The sequence below is a fragment of the Kogia breviceps genome, chromosome 1, assembly GCF_026419965.1.
Source record: "Kogia breviceps isolate mKogBre1 chromosome 1, mKogBre1 haplotype 1, whole genome shotgun sequence".
Taxonomy (NCBI): domain Eukaryota; kingdom Metazoa; phylum Chordata; class Mammalia; order Artiodactyla; family Physeteridae; genus Kogia; species Kogia breviceps.
In genome coordinates this window covers 169,707,644-169,714,466 of record NC_081310.1, presented here as the reverse complement: position 1 = coordinate 169,714,466, position 6,823 = coordinate 169,707,644, and the positions used below count along the sequence as shown (strand labels likewise).

Sequence of the window (6,823 nt, the reverse complement as noted above, 5' to 3'; positions counted from 1 at the left end):
ATATGATGTTGCAGTGAATAGTCTTATGCATTTTTATTTCTCACAATGTAAGTACATGCATAGGGTAAATTCCTAGAACAGAAATGTCTGTGCTAAGTGGTATGCACATTTGTATGATGGATACTGCCAAATTGACCTTCACAGAGGTTGGACCAATCTATTTTCCCACCAGCAAGATACAGAACTGTGGGAACCATATCTGGTGCTGAAGCATCTCCTGAGCCAACAGCCCCATCATCCATTAACGAAGTATCAGCTTCTCTCAATAACATAGCCTAGAAGTACCAGCCGAGCTGAATCCCCATAAAGAGCAGCACTTGCCATCCCTGGAGCCAGAGGGAAATCTGCATGTTATCAAATAGCAGCCAGACCCACCAAAGTCTCAGTTGGAGAAGGAGAAGACATCTCTCCACCAACTGTTACAGTCCCTGACTTCTGAGTCTGGAACTGTCTGATGAATTAGATTTCCTTTAAAGAGACTGATCCACCTGCCTTAGCAAGTATAATCTTGGCTGCAACTGCTTTGTTTGGAATGGAGGAAAACTGACAATGGAGTCAGGGTACTTAATACAGCAGGATATACCACAGCTGATCAACTGACCATACGTAGCATTTTACAGGATGGCTATGTTAGCGAGTTACAGTTCACATGTGGAAGGAGACAGAAACGAGGTAGGACACGACTTTCTAATAAACATTAATTAATGAAGATAGCATTAATTAATAGTTGAGTTTGCTTATTATGTGTGAAAGCTGAGTGCCAAGGTCAGGACCACAGTGATTTTGTACATGTTCATTTTTCATTCTGGTAAAGTTTTATTAAAGTTTTAGTGATTCTGTGAAATGTTGATGGATTTCCCCTCATCTTCATCCCCACAGCCACTACTCAGTTATAAACCAAAGCCTGGCACTTAAGATCCTTCATTACATCTAGTCCTACCTTACAGCTTCCTCTTCCATTTACTTATCTCCTTCCCATATGGGCTCTGACTACACTCAAATATATTAGTTGAGAATCTTTAAGTTACAAGTAACAGAAATCAACTGAGGTTAGTTAAGTCTCAAGGAGAGGTGTTAATAGAGGGATTTTGGGGTATCTCATGGAAGTCAGGGCAATGATACATTATAACAGTGGACTGAGACCAGGATCTGAAACACTTTGGAAAACTCAGGCAGTTTTCTCTCCATCTCCGACCTCTGCTTCTTGTGTTTTCTTCATTCTGGCTTTTCTTTTTTGTTTTCAACACCTCATTGCAAATCACGGTTATCATCAGCTTTAGATTTTATATATATTCAGTTTCCATCACTCAGAGAAAAACTGTCTTCTCTTTCTCACTTCTTATCTCAAAATCATGGGGAAGCTCTCTTAATGGCCCAGCTAGGTCAGGTGCCCACCGCTAAACAAGTCAACTGTAGGCAGAGATCTCAGCTTCTGTGGGAACCATGTGGATAGTGTGGTGGTGAATGGGGCGGCGGGGAAGGGGCAGCTGGAGGGGCAGGAGAGCAGAAGAAAGGGTTACTGTTAATAGCATTCCAGATCCTACTCACTCTTCAATGCTGGCTCATCAGATCAGAACTTTAGAACTGGAAATGATCTAGGAACTCACCTAATTGAAACTTCTCTCTTTATAGATGAAGAAATGGAGACTCCCCTTCTTTAATTACTCACATCTTTTCACCTGAGTCATATTTTTGAGCATTTTTTCCTCTAAGTTTGTTAGCCTGGCTTTCCAAACACTTGCCCTTAATGGCTAAACATAGCTGCTTTTTGCCATTGTAAGAGTTTTACTTCTCAGATCTATTGCCCCAAGGAGGTGTTTCATAAATTATGCTTCAGAGCCTACCCACTGGCTTTGCCTTTTATCAGTGCTTATTCATTCATTAGATTTATCCCACAGACACTTCTCCTTCTGTTGGTTATGTGAATGTTCTTCCCCCAGAACTGTGTCCTTAGGCGTAATTCTTTTCTCAAGCTAGACATTTTGTCTGATCTTGTTAACATCCCAACGCCTCTTACATCTATATCTATATCTTACAAATCTCTCCTGAGCTCTAGGAGAAAACATTATGTTCAATATCCCACTGGATATCTCCACTTGGGTAACTCATAGTCACCTCAAAGTCAGTGTGTCCAAAACTCAACTCAATCTTTTCAATAAAATCTGTATTCCTTAATCCTGGAAGTGGTATCACCCCTTATCCAATTCTCCAGCTTAAACTTCTCCCTCTCATCCATCACCTTTCCCAGTCAGTCACCAGGTCCTATACATTCTGTTTAGGATCTCTTCAGTTTATGTCCTCTGCTCTATTCCCATTGTCAGTACTTTAATCAGGCTCTTAGCATTTCCTAACTGCTTAAATAGATTCCCAAATATTTTTTCTATATCTAATCTGGACTCATCTCTCTATCGTCCCCACTGCTGCTAGAGTAGTCACACTAAAACTTATAACTAATCAAATTATTGCTTGAAATCCCTCAATGGTTTCTTATGACTTGAAGCTAAATGTCAGATTCCTTAATAGAATACTTGGTATAGAGCACTGCTTATTTTTCTAATAGTGGCTCCCAAATTTCCCCCCAAGCGTACTTCTCTCCAGCCATAAACATCTTATGGTCCTCCAAATATTCCATGCTATTTCATAGTTTCTGGTCAGCAGCTATGCTATTTTTTCCTCCTTCTGCCTAACTTCTTTGTTAGCTCCTACTCATCCTCCCAGATTTAGTTTGTGTCACATCTTCAGGGAATAATACTACACAAAATTTATGAAGTTTTGGATGAACACTTGAAGTCTTGGCTGAATTTACTAAATAAATATCTAGGCCTTATCCTACAGGATTTTTGACTAGAGAGTGATAGCAAGGGATTTTAATTTTATAAAATTACTCTGCAATCACTATGGAGGACCATGGCTCAACATGAAGCAATAGCCAGGGCTACTCAACTTCAATTTGTTTCACACTGTTGCTTGCTACACTTCCTTCTTTTCTTACCCTTGCTACCATGGGTTTGCACCTTAAAAAAAAAATCATCTAATCCTTGCCTCAGGCTCTGTTTTCTTGAAGACGCTGGTTAAGACAAGCACACAGCCCCAGTTTGAGTAATCAGGGCCAATTGGACAATTTTTGGACTTATCTTTGAGGTATTAGGAAATGGACTTCCTTTTTTTCCACTGGACACAAATCTGGAAGACTGTGGTCCTGGAAGCTACTGGCAGTGGAAGAGGAGGAAGACTGCCTATAAATGCAAAAACACAGAGGAAATAGATCCAAGAAATGGAGAGAGAGAACTCTGTTCTGGTCTCACTGTTTGACATCTGGATCAAGCCTCACCTGAAGCTAGAGCTCCTGGGTTTTCAAACTGATAAATGAATAAACCCTAATTGATTCAAGAGTTCAAATGTCCTACATCTGAGGCTGCCTGTTTTAGCAAAAGCATGGCCCAGTCTTACATCCTTAACTCATTCCCAGCTCCCACAACTTCCTAGATTAGGGCTACCTTTTCTGGCTTTCTGCTACTAAGCAACGCCCTTTTCAATTACCAGAAACTGGTGTTTGGCTAAAGAGAGGCTGACCTTAATACTGGGAAGAGAAGATTCTCAAATACAGAATATTGTCAGTGGATTTCTCTTAAGCATATAAAAATTATGTCAATAATTGTTCTAGCACCTGTAAGGAACACAAACTTGAGCAAGATAAATTCCCTGACCTTAGGTCTGATGCTCAAGAGCAGCACTGTCCAAGAGAAATATAATGTAAGCCACAACACAAATGCAAACCACATAAATAATTTAAAAATTTCTACCAGCCACATTAATACAACAAAAAGCATTAAGTAAAATTAATTTAAAAAATATATTCCATTGGGGCTTCCCTGGTGGCACAGTGGTTGAGAGTCCGCCTGCCGATGCAGGGGACACGGGTTCGTGCCCCGGTCCGGGAAGATCCCACATGCCGCGGAGCGGCTGGGCTCATGAGCCATGGCCGCTGAGCCTGCGCGTCCGGAGCCTGTGCCCCGCAACGGGAGAGGCCACAACAATGAGAGGCCCACGTACAGCAAAATAAATAAATAAATAAATAAAAATATATTCCATTTGATACAATATATCCAAATATTATTATTTTAACATGTAATCAATATAAAAGTTATTAGTGAGTTAACTTTTTTTTTTTACTAAATCTTCAAAATACAGTATTTTATAGTTACAGCAGATGTCATTTTGGACTAGCCACATTTCAAATGTTTAAGAGCCACACGTACCTAGTGGCTACTGTGTTGGACAGTGAAGCTCTCGAGAGCATTCATATAGATAAACACTTTTATCATATAAACACTTCAATGGAAGACTGTAATCAGTGTGATTTAGAGGTACAAATTCTACCCTCTGAAAGAGTAAGGAAAGTAAGATGGAAAGAGGAAAACAGACAATTTGTGTCTAACAGTATTTCCCATATTACAGATATCCCTGGAGGTGGAAGAACTAAATCAAAGGCGTTTGTATACAGCTGGACCTTAAATGCCCCGACTTCTTATGATAGCCTTTTGGGGAAAGGGTAACATTTTCTGAAATTTGAGAATGAAAGCTTTGGGGAACATCGTCCTGCTATCTTGGAAATTTCTTTTCCCATGATCATTTCTGAATCGCTTCTGCTTCACTCCACCAATCAGCATTGCCCCCTCAAACTCCGTTTGAAGATAACAGGTCCATGTGTGAAAGGGCTGAGGATGGGCTTTCGTGCATTGGGAATTGCATCCTGATGAAGGAAAGTCATACTTGGGAGGAGGCAGAAACCTCCAGCCTCAATACAGCAATGCCCACCCATATTTCACATGATGTGTAAGATTTCCCTCAACTTTCATATTTCCAAGAACAAGGACGTTTTCCTACACAACCACAAAATCATTTTCACACTCAGGATATTGATAGTTGATTGATACTATTATCTAATATCGCATTTAAATTCCCCCAACTGACCCAAAATCTCCTTTGTAGTTTTCTTTTTTTAGATGTTGGGGGTAGGAGTTAATTAATTAATTAATTAATTTGTGCTGTGTTGGGTCTTTGTTGCTTTTGTTTGTTTGTTTTGCGGTATGCGGGCCTCTCACTGCTGTGGCCTCTCCCGTTGCGGTGCACAGGCTCCGGACGCACAGGCTCAGCGGCCATGGCTCATGGGCCCAGCTGCTCCGCGGCATGTGGGATCTTCCCGGACCGGGACACGAACCCGTGTCCCCTGCATAGGCAGGCGGACTCTCAACCACTGCGCCACCAGGGAAGCCCTGTAGTTTTCTTTTTTATTTAACTTTTTTATTTAACTTTTTTTTTTTTTTTTTTGGCCGTGCTGCGCTGCTTGCGGAATCTTAGTTCACTGACCAGCGATTGAACCCAGGCGAGGGCAGTGAAAGCACTGGACCACCAGGGAACTCCCAACATTTTTATGTTTTTTTAAAAGAAATCGGGGAATTCCCTGGCAGTCCGGTAGTTAGGACTTGCTTTCACTGCTGGTGCTGGGGTTCAATCCCTGGTGGGGGAACTAAGATCCTCAAGCTGCAAGGCCCAAAAATAAGTAAGTAAATAGATAAATAAATAAAATCCCTATTCTGAAGTGCAAAATGTATTTAGGTTTTTAATCCTCCTGGAATTGATATTTGTGATTAAGTGAGACAAGGGGTCTCATTTTATATTCTTTTTCATAAGGATACCCTATTGTCTCAGAACCTTCATTGAAAAGACCAACTTTTTTTCTCCATTGCTATGTGATGCCACCTTTGTCACAAATCGTTTCCAAATATGTGATGACTATTAAAAAAAAAAAAGCAATGATTGTCATAAAAGTCAGACTAGTGGTTTCCTCAGGAAGGAGGCATGGGAGTGTATCTGGGAAGGGCACGACACTATCTATTTTTGCTCTACATGACGACATGTCTGTTCAATAATTATTATACTTACCTTTCTATTTAAGAATATAATTGTGTTATATTTCCCAATAAAAGGGTTAATTTAAAAGTAAGCAAATAAAAAAAAGAAATACATTGATGAGACGAGCGTCAGCATCTTTGAAAAGTGAGTTCGTGGTTGTTCTCTCAGCTGGGAAAGTTGGTGCGAGGTGCGAAGAAAGGCTTTCAGAACGCAAGGTGGCAAAGCACAGACGCAGCGCTAACGGGCAGAGGCCAAGTGCACCGCGGAAAGGAACATGCCCAGACCTTTCTCCTACACTGGCTTGGCAGTAGCCGGAAGCCGCCAGGGTGGGAGCTTCTTGGTCAAGCGACGGCGCAGTTCCGTCCCGAATGAACCCACACGCACAGCCAGCAGCCCACAAGGACGACCTCCGCAGAGGCGGACCCGCATCAGGACCCTCCTCCGCCCCGCAGCGAGTATAATTCGCTTTCGAGCCGCAGACGCGCGAAGACTAAGCGGCGCAGCTGAGGCCTCCGGGAGGGGGCGGACCTTGGGCAGCCGCTGGGCATTCTGGGCCTGGTGTCCAGGAGGCTTCAGTGCGAAGAGCGAAACCAGAGGTTCTCTGCCGGACTTGCACTTGCGCGTCCGGGGAAAGGGTCCGGGAGCGGTTCCGAGGCCGCGGCGGAGCCGGTGGAGTCCGGGATTCCGAGGCATATCCCAGGTTAGGGGAAGGCCGGCGAATGCGGGTGGCGGGCTGAGGGGCTGAGTTTTGGAACTCAGGGATCTGTCCCCGCGGGTGCCGCGTCCCCCCAACCCCCTTTCTGGGTGGGAACGGCTCCGGGGCAGCGGCTTATCTCGTCTGCTCCTGTCGGTTCAGGCCTTTCGATCTTGGAAGACCTTGCTGTCGGCTGGGACCCCTTCCCAAGTC

The 6,823-nt window shown here is 43.1% G+C and overlaps 1 protein-coding gene across 1 annotated transcript in view; it reads left to right on the top strand.

The window, feature by feature from the left end:
* Positions 1–6,510: 6,510 nt before the first annotated feature.
* ZNF684 (zinc finger protein 684) overlaps positions 6,511–6,823 on the top strand; it is a 57,833-nt gene continuing 57,520 nt past the window's right edge. The window contains exon 1 of the mRNA XM_067010593.1: positions 6,511–6,616. The gene's annotated coding sequence lies outside the window, so the exon portion shown is untranslated. The remainder of the gene's footprint in view (positions 6,617–6,823) is intronic.